Source organism: Peromyscus leucopus, chromosome 2, assembly GCF_004664715.2.
Source record: "Peromyscus leucopus breed LL Stock chromosome 2, UCI_PerLeu_2.1, whole genome shotgun sequence".
NCBI classification, from domain to species: Eukaryota; Metazoa; Chordata; class Mammalia; order Rodentia; family Cricetidae; genus Peromyscus; species Peromyscus leucopus.
In genome coordinates, this window is record NC_051064.1 from 153,668,546 (window position 1) to 153,681,756 (window position 13,211).

At 41.5% G+C, this 13,211-nt stretch overlaps 1 protein-coding gene across 4 annotated transcripts in view; it reads left to right on the forward strand.

Moving 5' to 3' along the window:
- Nucleotides 1-13,211, forward strand: part of Gnb1 (G protein subunit beta 1) — a 67,469-nt gene that overhangs the window by 13,109 nt on the left and 41,149 nt on the right. Inside the window, exon 1 of one of the 4 annotated variants that reach the window (XM_037203279.1) lies at nucleotides 1,572-1,627. The exons of the other annotated variants lie outside the window; for them this stretch is intronic. The gene's annotated coding sequence lies outside the window, so the exon portion shown is untranslated. Of the gene's footprint in view, nucleotides 1-1,571; nucleotides 1,628-13,211 lie in introns of those variants that run through there. 4 annotated transcript variants of the gene reach the window in all.

Below are 13,211 nucleotides of genomic sequence, written 5' to 3' on the forward strand. Positions count from 1 at the left end.
TGTAAGAATTGCATGCTTATATCTTCCTAAATTGAGTATAAGTGGGTTTAAAGTTGTGTGTATGTCAACCAGTTATAAAAGTCAGATGTTTTTGTAGTGGGCAGTTGGAGGCTAATTGGGTCATCCTTAAGAAGCAGCAAAAAAAAAAAAAAAAAAAAAAGGACCTGGCTACATGATGAATAACAGTGATTAGACAAGTAGATTTCTTTACTCCTCCTTTCCTAGCTGCTATTTATGTGGCTGAGGGTTCTAGGGTTCAGTGGGGAAAGGCAAGGACTACATGAAAAGCTGTGGCAAGCTCTGCACCTGAGCTCCTGCACCACCCTTTCCTGTGGGGGCCAGAGAATTCTTCTGTAATTATGTTTTTTGGCCTGAATGTTTAACTGAAACAAGCTTTACAATGCTTTATGGTAAAATTCTGCTTTGGTTTTGTTGAAGTCAGTAATTTAGGTTAATAAATGGCTAAAGTGGAGAGCAGTATATTGGTCCTGCCTTGGGTCTTCTGATGTGCTCTTTTATGACTAGCTATTTTTTTAATAGAACTTACAGATTTTTAAATTTTCATTCATTCATTCATTCATTTTAGGTTCTTAGGAAAGGGAAGTAGTCTAATGCCATTGCTTTCATGGTTAGGCTTTTCCTCAGCTTCTGTGGTGGCTTTGTTTTGTGAAAGGATCTTCCTGGGTTGCCTAGGCTGGTCCTGAGGCCTTGGGCTTAACTGATGCCCCTGAATAGCTGTGAGTATGTTTGCCATGCTTGCTGTCTTGCCTGCTGTATATTCATAAAAAGTTACATTCCTAGCCAGACAGTAGGGAGGCAGAGCTCTCTGAGTTCTCCGCCAGCCTGGTCTACAGAGTGAGTTCCAGGACAGCAAGGGCAGAGAGATCTTGTCTGGACAAACCTCCTCTCCAAAAAAAAAAAGTTACATTCCTGTGTATCCTGTGAAATGTTACTTTGTGGAGGTCTGAGGAGGTATCAAGGAACATTTTTGTCTGTCTGTCTGTCTGTCTGTCTCTCTTTAATTTGCCAAGCTCACGATAGTTAGAAAAAAGGGGGAAATGGTCAGTTTGGGAGGAGCACAACAGTGAATTATTTGTGAGTTTTTGTTTGTTTCTAAGACTGGGTTTCTCTGTAGCTTTGGCTGTTCTGGAACTCTGTAGAACAGGCTGGCTTTGAATTCACGGAGATCTGCCTGCCTCTGCCTCTTGAGTGCTGTGATTAAAGGCTTATACCTCCAATGCCCAGCATGTTTTTAAGATAATCAAAATTCTCAAAGACTACATGTAGTAAGCTGGGTCTGGGAACATACCCTTGTAATCAACATTGAAAAAAGGTGCCAGGAGGCTCTGGAGTTAGGGGTATCTGGGGTTAAATAGTGAGACTTTGTCTCTAAAACCAAGTAGCTCTATGAGCAAATTATGCAATTATGTGTATCTTAAACTTTTTTTGAGATGGGGTCTTAGCTATTCTAATCTAGCCTCGTTCATAACCAAGGATGACTTTGAACTTCTGGTTCTACTCTACTCCTATGTGCTTATGTTACAGATGTGGGCTACTGTACCTTGTTTATGTGGTGTTGTGGACTGAATCGAGCAGTTTGTGCGTACTGGACAACCACTATTCTGAGGTACATCAGCCCTGTAGGAGAGAATAAATGCCGTGTAAGCCTGAGATACTACATTTGCCCACAGATCTTTTTCTTAGTCTCATTCCAGGACAGGAGCTTGGCCTGGGCATCAACCCTACCTCTCTGATCCCAAGTACCCTGTCTCTAAATTTTTTATTTTATTATTGAGACAGTATCTTGCTAAGTTACCTAGACTGGCCTTGGACTGAGGATCCACCTGAATCAACTTCGTAAGGGCTGAGATTACTGGCATGTGGCTGTTGCCCATTTATTTTTATTTACTTCTTGAGACTGTGTCTCTTGTAGCCTAGGTTGGCCTGATAGAATGCCTCATCTTCCTGCCTCTACTTCCTAGTACTTGAGGATTACAAGTGTATGTAACTATACACCCAGCTTAAAGTTATCTGTTTTGTTTTTCAGATTTATTTTACATGTATGAGTGTTGTTTTACATGTTGACCTGTGTGTATGTATATGCACCATGTGAGTGCAGTGCCCGCTTGGGCCAGAAGAGGACACCAGATCCCTTGGAACTGAAGTTAAAAACCATTGTTAGCTCACATGTGGGTGCTGAGATACAAACCATCCCTTCTGTCCCAAGCTGTGTTTTTAATTAATGTTTAATACTTTGTGCTGCAGAAAAATTTGCAGGAGAAACTCTGGGAATGCTGTTCAACATGTGCAGTGCACACACAGGCTGAGCTAGGGTGTCTCAGGGTGTCTCCTGCCTCCTGTTGGCTCCAGCTCCCTGTCACTAGGTGTAAGAAATGGCCATCTTGTGTGTTTGGCAGCTTTGTTTGTACTCAGCTCAGTATGGTTAAAATTCTGCCATATTCACTTCTGGTATTATTTGTGGAAGTCTCTAAGGGGGTGATTCCTGGGTACTCACTGAACTCTCCTAGTTTCTTTCTCTAGACTTACTAGTTCCACTTCCAAAAAGGTGAAGTACTTTATACTTGTAGGCAATAAATGGGAGAAACTGAGAATTCACATTTAAGCTATGGTAAAGTCTCCTGATTGGCCTCTGAAAGCTGTACATCTCTCAACCAAACCATTCTTCCTTTATCTCAAGAAGTAGCAGTCAGGGATTCTTTTTTTTTTTTTTTTTTTTTTTTTTTTTTTTTTTTTTTTTTTTGAGACAGGGTTTCTCTGTGTAGCTTTGCGCCTTTCCTGGAGCTCGCTTTGTAGACCAGGCTGGCCTCAAATTCACAGAGGTCCACCTGGCTCTGCCTCCCCAGTGCTGGGATTAAAGGTGTGCACCACCACTTCCTGGCTTGCAATCAGGGATTCTTAGTCTGTAGTTCTAAGACTGAGACAGGAGGATTATGAGTGCAAGGCCAGCCTGGACTAATTAACCAGACTACCTAAAAAACAGACAAAAATGAACCACACTCTCCCTGAAATGTGATTACATCATGAAACAGTGAAAATTCACACAAATTTTCCTCCATGATACTTGTGTGTGTGTGTGTGTGTGTGTGTGTAGCTGGAGTTTTCTCCAGTCCTGCCTGGCCCACAGTCAGGACAAATTTCTCTCACCTGCCGGTCCCGCAACCACTTAGACCTAACCAAGTAAACACACAGAGACTTACATACAAACTGTATGGCCGCAGCAGGCTTTTTGTTATCTAGTTCTTATATCTTAAATTAACCCGTTTCTATTAGTTTATAAGTTGCCACGTTGCTTGTGGCTTACTGTACCTTAAATCTCACTTTTCATGGCGGCGGCTGGCAGTGTCTCTCCTCCTCAGCCTTCCTGTTTCCAGAATTCTCTTCTCTGCCTGTCCCAACTATACGTCCTGCCTGGCTACTGGCCAATCAGTGATTTATTTATTAACCAATCAGAGCAACACATTTAACATACAGAATATCCCATAGCATCTGTGTGTTAAGTATGTGTACGTTGAGACATGTGTCTTGATATATATATATATATATATCCCATGCTAGTCTTGAACTTGGAATCCTCCTGCCTGTGTGTGGTTTTTGGCATTTTTAAGGGCATAGGTCAGTAGTCCTGTAGAAGGACCCAGTAACTCTCACTGGATTTTTTTACAGTATGATCCAGGTTTTGCATTTTGAGCAAAATGCCACAGAAGTGTGCCTCTGGGTTTCTCTGGTGAGTGTCTTTAATGATGTTCTCAATGCTTGGAAGGTCTGCCACACTTGGCTGCTGGTTCTGTTTCCCCCCTGTGTCTCCTCACTTTTCTTTCTTGCTCCATTTTCTTTCATCCCTAGTTCTACTTTTACCTAGAAGTACCTTTCAATCAGCAGGTATAGAGGTCCTGCTGGGTTTTGTTGATTAGGAAGACAATCTCTGTTAAGAATGTATGACACATTTCCCAGCTTTGCTGTCCTTAACTGAAAAGAAGGAAAGGGAGATGAGCCAGGTTGTCCCCCACCCCCTTTTGAATCATTTCATCTTTTTCTCCCTGTTTGCCCTGATTTTTCTTTCCATTGTCTTTTCTCCTACCTTGTACTGAGTCTTGTTGGTTTATCTCTGAGGTCCGGGTTTAGGTTTTGATGGAAAGGTTCCCAAATTCACGGTGATACTGAATGTCTCATGATTCCCAGTGCTGTGGCCCAACACAACTTTAAATCTCCTATAATTCATTTTAAGATCCAAACATCTGGGCTGGAGAGATGACGCAGAGGTTAAGAGCACTGGATGTTCAAACATTCCAGAGGCCCTGAATTCAATTCCCAGCAAATACATGTTGGCTCACAACTATCTATAATGAGATCTGGTGCCATCTTCTGGAGTGCAGAATACATGCAGGCAGAACACTGTATATAATAAATACATCTTAAAAAAAATTTGAACAACTTGAGCATGTTGTCTAACAAACTCAGTGGCTATTTGAAAAATAATACTCAATGATAATGAATAATTTTAATTATTCTTTATTAGCTATTAATTAGTGGACTGTACAACTGCCCAAATTTAAGAATCAGATCTAACTCTACCCACCTCATTTCCTGTGCCATGCTGATGTTTATACTACGCTTGCTTTTTTTTTTTTTTTTTTTTTTTCCCAATTAAAGCAGCCATCTCAGGCCCAGCTGTTAGGATGTGATGTCATTAAGAGGGTATAGCTAGTGTGGAGGAGCTTGGTGCTCCTCTCTTGTCAGTCATCTACAAGCTTCCCTCATTACTTTCCTCAGTGTACTGTGAGTTTATTCAATATTCTGAATACCATTTAGTTTGGGAGCTGAGATTATTGCTTGATTTTTTTTTTTTTTTTTTTTTTTTTTTTTGGTCTGTCTGTCTGTTTGTTTTTGAGGCAAGGTCTTACTATGTATCTCTAACTGGCATGGAACTCATGGTCCTCATTCTGTAGTCCAAACTGGCCTTGAACTCAAGGTATCCACTGGCCTCTGCCTCCTGAGTGCTGGGATTAAAGGCGTGTACTACCACACCTGACTTGTTCTGTTTTGTTTTTAACATTTGTGTGCTTGCATGCATAAGTACACCACTATGCATGTAGGTCAGAGAACAGTTTACAGGAGTTGGTTTTTTCATTGCATTGTGGATTACAGGTATCAAACTCAGGTATTCAGACTTGATAGCAAATCTCATTTGTTGAGCTTTTCCCCAAGCCCAAAAGTAAGTTTATTGAATACTCTGCAAGGGCAGTAACACAGTTCCTTTTGTCTACAGTTTCACTGACAAGTGAACTAGAAAAAATAAGTTATGGGTGCAGGAGAGATGGCTCAGCAATTAAGAGCTGCTCTTCTAGAGGCCACAGTTTTGATTCCCAGCAGTCACATGATCACTCATAACCATCTCTATAACTCAAGTCCTACTGGATCTGTAGCCTTCTTCTGGCTTCTGTGGGCAACAGGCACACGTGATGCACAAACACACACACAAAGACACACACACGTACACAGGCAAAACACTCATACATGTAAATAATTCTTAAAAACTTTTTGTCAGAGTAATAAGGGACTATCTGCACTACATGTCCTTAAATCTGACCATGTCTTCCCTTCCTCTTTTTGAAAAAGGTCTTGTGTACCCTGAGCTGGCCTAATGTTCAGTCTTCCTACCTCAGGTCCACCTCTTCCTGCTTTTGACAGAATAAGCAAGAGTCTTACCATGTAGTCTGAGCCAGCCTTGAACTTGCTGTGATTTTCCTATCTGTGCTTCCTGAGACCTCAGTTATAGATATGTGCTGCTAGTGGCTTAGAAATCACTGTGTTTGGAGAATTGCATTATTACCTGATGATGTGTTTTGAATCTATGTCTGGTGCTTTATGACTCATTTCTCTAGTTGGATGGTGCAGAATGAAAAGATGTTGCTTACATAACTTACAGCCTGTGTTGCAGAATCCTATGGTTGCTTGACCTATTTGTGCCTCCTTCCCTGTTATCCTTCCCATTCCATTGCTTGCCCTGGGGACAGTAAGTGAATGAATTAGCACAGACCTTTCCTAAAGACAGACTGATAGTTGGTGGTGATTGTGGTGGAGGATGGAAGATGATAGGCCTTGTTGCACAGTGGACCAGATAACTATTGTTCAGTTACTACAGAAGGCAATGGAAGGACTTGAGAAAAAGTTTCCAGAAGTAATAGGGGTCTATACAAACAACTTGTCTATCCTTCTTCCTTCCTTCCTTTATGATTTTTTAAAAATTTGTTTTCGTGTGTATGCATGAGTGCGTGTGTGTGCGTGTGTGTGTGTGTGTGTGTGTGTGTGTGTGTGTATGTGTATGTGTGTGCGTGCACACACCATGGACATTCCTGGTGCCTACTAAGACTAGAAGAGGCTGTTGGAGCCCCTGGGAACTAGAGTTACAGGAGGTTGATTGTAACTGATATGGGTGCTGAGAACTGAACCCAGGTCCTTTGCAAGAGCTGAAAGTGCTCTTAATTGCTGAGCCATCTTTCCAGTCACCTGGCTCTTAATTTTTGCTTTCCTACATGTATTTCCTGTCCTGGGGCTTTTCATAATCCCTGTCTCCCTTCTTCCTGTAAGAGTGTTAGTTAGACCAGGTGAACACTGAGGGGGAAGGGGGAATTTGAGAAGGCATCAGCAATCATTTAATTTTTTGCTTCTAGTTTTAACCATTTCCTTAAAGATATAGTTAATATCCAACTTTTTTTTTCTTTTTTAAAAATAATTGATTTATTTTATGTGCATTGGTGTTGTGCCTGTGGGTACATCTGTGTGATAGTCCCCTGGAACTGGAGTTACAGACAGTTGTGAGCTAGCTGCCTGCCATGTGGGTGCTAGGAATTGAACCCCGGGTCCTCTGGAAGAACAGTCAGTTCTTCTAGCTCTACAGATCTCGACTTTTTTTTTTTTTTTTTTTAGTTTTTCAAGACAGGGTTTCTCCATGTAATTTTGGTGCCTGTCCTAGATCTTGCTCTCTAGACCAGGCTAGCCTCAAACTCACAGAGATCCACCTGGCTCTGCCTCCCGAGTACTGGGATTAAAGATATGTGCCACCGCCGCCTGGCAACTTTTTAAAACAATTTTGAGACCCCAAAAAAAAAATAATAATTATGTTTAACTAGTAAAAACATACAAGTTCTGCCCATATACTTAGCTTTCCATGTTCCTCTACCTTAGGAAGGTTCAGTGCAAGGTGTTTTAAAAGAAAAATTGCTGTTGTCAAGATTTTTAGTTTTTCTTTTTTTCTTTTTTTTTTGGTTTTTCGAGACAGGGTTTCTCTTTGTAGCTTTGTGCCTTTCCTGGAACTGGCTTTGGAGACCAGGCTGGCCTCGAACTCACAGAGATCCACCTGGCTCTGCCTCCCGAGTACTGGGATTAAAGATATGTGCCACCGCCGCCTGGCAACTTTTTAAAACAATTTTGAGACCCCAAAAAAAAAAATAATAATTATGTTTAACTAGTAAAAACATACAAGTTCTGCCCATATACTTAGCTTTCCATGTTCCTCTACCTTAGGAAGGTTCAGTGCAAGGTGTTTTAAAAGAAAAATTGCTGTTGTCAAGATTTTTAGTTTTTCTTTTTTTCTTTTTTTTTGGTTTTTCGAGACAGGGTTTCTCTTTGTAGCTTTGCGCCTTTCCTGGAACTGGCTTTGGAGACCAGGCTGGCCTCGAACTCACAGAGATCCGCCTGCCTCTGCCTCCCAAATGCTAGGATTAAAGGCGTGCGCCACCACCGCCCAGCAATTTTTAGTTTTTCTTATCCCATTGTGTCACCATACAGCATTGGATGACATTAGAAGGAAGCAAAAAGTTCATGAAAGTAAAAAGATCCTACTAGGCATATAATGAGCTACTACTCTGTGCCAAGCATGCAGTGAGAACTTGATCTTATTCTTGTTATGAGGTGTGTTTTACCTCATCCCTTATTGATAAGTAACTTAGAGTGTTTATTTCTTATAGCTTGACTTCCTTATATTCAGTCTGCTTCTTGGCAAATTCTTTTGTTTGTTTGTTTGTTTCTTCATTTGTTTGTTTTTCAAGGTGAGGTTTCTCTGTAACAACTCTGACTGTTGTGGAACTGTAGACAGCAATGTCCTCAAACTGACAGAGCTCTACCTGCCTCTGCCCTCCGAGTGCTGGGACTACAGATGTGTGCCACTACCACCAGTTCTTGGAAAATTCTAATGATTAATGGTTCTTTAGAGAATTTGATATTAAATTGTTGCTTGTTTCTTTCTTTATTTGAGAGAGACAGGGTTGTAGATGTAACCAACTGTCTTATTAAATAAGAAACACAGAACCAATGTAAAAGAGAAAGCCAAGAGGTCAGAGCTCAGAGCTAAAAAATCTCACCTTTCCTCCTGCAGTGGTCCCAGCTTCCTGAAAGAGAGCTATTTCCCTATGTGTAAGTCGTTTCATAGTCCTTCTGCCTTCTCATTGGTTGTAAACCCAAACACGTGACTGCCTCGTCACTGTCTGTATGTACAGCCCCCCAGGTCTTAAAGGCTTATGTCTCCAATGCTGGCTGTATCCCTGAACACACAGAGATCTATGGGATTAAAGGTGTGCACCACCACCGCCACAATCTGTCTATGGCTGTAATAGCTCTGACCCCCTGGCAACTTTATTTATTAACACACAATCAAAATCATATTTCAGTACAATTAGAATACCACCACACAGGGTTTCTCTGTGTAGACCATGCTGTCCCCAAACTCAAAGATCTGTCTGTCTCTCTTTACTCCCAGGCTAGGATTAGTGATGTTGACTATGAGCTGGGTGGTGGTATTCCTCTTTTTTTGTGGTACAGGAAAATGGAACCCAGGACTTCTTGCACCCTACCACTTAGCCATGGCCCTAGTCCTCCCCCCTTTCATGACTGATCCTTTTTTGTACAATTTGAATTTAAGAGAGGGAGGGTATTTTAGGAATAAAGAAAATAAAATTAGTTTCCTTCTGACATCTATAGAAATGGCAATACATGTTGACATTTAAAGAAAGTAGGAAATCAGTCTCCCTCCTTCCCTCCTCTCTCTCCCCACTTCCTTCTCTCTTTCCTCCTCACTTTCCCTCTCCCCCATCCTTCCCTCTCCCCTCCCTCCTTTTTCCCTTTCTCCCTCTCTCCTTTCCCATACCTCCTTGGGAACTGGTTCTCTTCTATTATGTGTGTCAGGAGATCAGCACATCTGAGTGCTCTTCTCTGGCTGTTTTCGAATGACCTTCATCTTTCCGCCCTCCCATCCCACCCAGTTCTCTTTTTCCTTCACAGTGAAAAGCACCTGACATCATTTACTTTGTAACCCCTTGATGGTAACCAAGTATTAGGCTTTCAAAGCAAAGGACTTGGAGGAGAAAGACATGGCTCTTGCCCAGCACTTGTAAATAGTTGTTGAATGAGTGAATAAAGACCACACATGTGAGCCTTGGTTATAGAGGCCATGATACTATTAATGTTTTTATCAGTAGCTTAATGTTTCCATCCTGTTTTTTGTACTGTGATCTAAGTATACCTATGTATGTACTCAAGTTTTAAGGATATATTTGTACTTTTTTTTCCAGCCTGTACTGGTACCCTGGCACAAGATCAGGACCAAAATGAGTTTCTGTCACACAGAAAAGCTACTAGTCCCAAGTAGCCCGAGGCATACATGGCTTCTTTCATTTTTGCTTTCTTTGAGTTTTCTATTGAAATTCAAGTATGGGTCCTCAGCACTCATAAAAGCCTAGCATAGTGGTATGTGTTTATAACCCAGTGCTGGGGACAACAAAGCTGTTGGTCCTGCTGTGGGATGTCCTGTATATTGTGAATAAATAAAACGCTGATTGGCCAGTAGCCAGGCAGGAAGTATAGGATAGGCAGGACAAACAGAGGGGAGAGGCTGGGATGTGGAAGTCAGGAGGAGACTGCCAGCCTGCCATCCAGAGAGCATCACATAAAGGCAGCAGGTAAAGCCACGGAACACGTGGTGACATATAGATTAACAGAAATGGTCTGAGTATAAGAGTAAGAGCTAGACAATGGTAGGCCTGAGCTAATGGCTGAGCAGTTTAAATAATATGAGCGTCTGTATGTTTATTTTATAAGTGGGCTACGGGACTGCTGGGGCTTGGCAGGACCCAGAGAGAAAAAGTCTGGCTACAGTCCCCCATCTTTTGTTGAGATTATCCAATGAGAAAAAAAAAAAATCTTGATTTCACATTTTAATGGGAAATCAACCTGTAAAGAGCTTCTTGAGAGCATTCGATTTCAAGATTGAGAAAAATTAAGTGACATATACACATACAATATTTAAAACTTAAAGCCTCAATACGTGCTATAGTGTATGTGTAATTAAAAGTTAATCGGCTGGGCGGTGGTGGCGCACGCCTTTAATCCCAGCACTCGGGAGGCAGAACCAGGTGGATCTCTGTGAGTTCGAGGCTAGCCTGGTCTCCAAAGGAAAGGCGCAAAGCTACACAGAGAAACCCTGTCTCGAAAAACAAAAAAAAAAAAAAAAAAAAAAAGTTAATCATATTTATATTTAATACTGTTAAATTAACTCTACAGAGTCAAAACAGGACCAGTTGATTTTATTTAGAATCTTGAAATGGTATTGGATCTTTGGAATTTAACCTAGTATAACCATGGGAATGTACCACTTTGTAATTGGGCTCCTTGACTAAGGGAGCATGGTGCATTCATGACCACTGTATGTCTTCGTATCCACTGCACTACCTTCTGTTACATGCTGGACTTGGCTCCTGGATTGGTGAGTTGGCTTAACAGATGGCTCATCTGATAAAGGTGCTTGCCACCAAACCTGAGGACATGATTTTGATTCATAGGACTCAACTAATTTTGAATGCAAAATGGACTCCCACAAGTGGTCCTCTGACCCCTATACATGTGCCATGGGTATGTTTGTGTCATGTCCCCCCCACCCCCCGTGAGTGTGCACACACATATAATAAATAAATGTGATAGAAACCTTTTTTGGTTTATTGAGACAGGGTTTCTCTGTGTAGCTTTGCGCCTTTCCTGGAACTCGCTTTGGAGACCAGGCTGGCCTCGAACTCACAGAGATCTGCCTGCCTCTGCCTCCCGAGTGCTGGGATTAAAGGCGTGCGCCACCACCGCCCAACCGAGAAACTTTTAGAGGACTGGATAGATGGATGACTCAATTGTTAAGAATACTTGGTGCACCCATATTAGGCAGCTCACAACTGGTACTGTAACTCCAGTTACAAGGGATCCAGTGCCCTCTGTGGCAGCCGCATTCACTGTACATACCCACATACTCATACACATAAATTAAAAAATTTTAAATCCAAACATTTTTAGAAGTGGTATGTGCAGTGCTGATACCATTTTAAAACAAAAACAAAAAACCAGTGAACAGAGCCTGGCCTGGTGAACTTAGTCTTTGTTTGTTTTGCGTTTTTGTTTGAGAAAGGGTTTCTCTGTGTAGCCCCAGCTGCCCTGGACTCACTCGGTAAACCAGGCTGGCCCGGAACTCAGCAATCGACCTGCTTCTGCCTAGGATTAAAGTCATTTGCCACAACCACCCAGCTTGCATTTGGTTTTTGTTAGTCTAATTTGCCTTGGTGGAATCATTTTATACACACACACACACACACACACACACACACACACACACACACACTAAATTCTTTTAAATAAAAGTTGAACTATTGTGTATATCAAATACCAGCATTTAAGAGACAGCCAGAGAGTGTCAGAAAGGAAGAGGATGTGGATTGGGCATGTGCTGGTCCTTCCTTCTCATGGGAAGGGGTGATCTGAAAAGTTTTACACTGCAGCGTGCTTAGACTGGCGCATCCACAGAAGCCAGAGTATACATTCATAGCAGGCTGCTGCCTATCTAAATAGCTGTGTTGTCCAGTAGATGATTATCAGAATACTTTAAAAGTTCTGTTACTAAATTTCCTTGTACAATTGGTGACATATTTGTATTTACTCACAAATATGTGATTTGATAGTTACCTATTTAAATTTTAACTAAAAATTGTTCTGTACTTTTCTTTTTTGATGTTAGAGATGGAATCCAGGGCCTCCTTATGTATACTATACTAAATATGTACTACTGAACCACACTTCAGCCATTTTAACCTTTGAAATTTATAGCTTCTATTTCTAGTTTCCATATTGGGCTACTTTGTAAAAAGGAAAGCTAGTGTCTCATTATGTGTTCATGCCAGTTGGCATTGCCACATGTGTATTAAGCAGCAGTGGCTAGCTATTAGCTCGCTCAGTCTATACATCCTTCCTTGCTGAGAGCAGTCTTTTCTTCTGCCTATCTGTCTGGCACTGTGGCTCCTAGTTCTGTGGTGGTTTCTATGGACCATGGGAAGCAAGTTCAGGCTATCAGTGTTGTCAGTACCTAGGCATCTATGATGTATCTACCCCACCTTTCCACTGTACCACAGACTAGATGGTGTAGCTGTGTGAGAGTATGTTGGATATTGGCTTTAGTTTTATTAAATTCTGGTTTTCCTAGTTTTTTTTTTTTTTTTTTTTTTTTTTTTTTTTTTTTTTTTTTTTTTTTTTTTTAAGGTGTCTCCAGTTTGTCCTTAACTTTCTGTAGCACCGGGAGTCTTGTCCTAAGTTCTGATTCCTATGGGCTGGTTAATCCATGGAAGAAACTGCAGTTGGATCTTATTTTTAACCCCAAATAAATGGAGACAAGTCACATGACTTGAACTGAGCTATCGGGACAGTTAAGCAGCCCCTTTCTCCACTGTATCCTAGCATGACCACAGGAGCTGGAGATGGTGAAGGTACACAGTAGTCACCTTGTGTCATAGTAGTTATCCAGTGTCTTCTCAGAGAGCTTGAACTCCCAGGGAGCCTTAGTGTTTCAGGTAGAGCAAATTGTGATTTATTATCCCTTTATCTTTTACTATGAACAAGTGCCTAGGAAGATCTTTGTGTAGAGATTGGGATAATTATGGCCCATTATAGTCTAATTCTTACTTGGGACGGCAGCTAGGCTAGTTGTGCTGCTGTAACAGACAGTAGAAGCTGGGGTCTACTGTATGCCTGTCAGTTGCTGGACAACTTGCCCTCTCCCCAAAATAATTTCACCTTAAATAAACCAGGATGTCTTAGGGTTTCTAGTGCTGTGAAGAGACACTGTGACCATGGCAACTCTAACCAAAGAAAACATTTAAATTGGGGCTGGC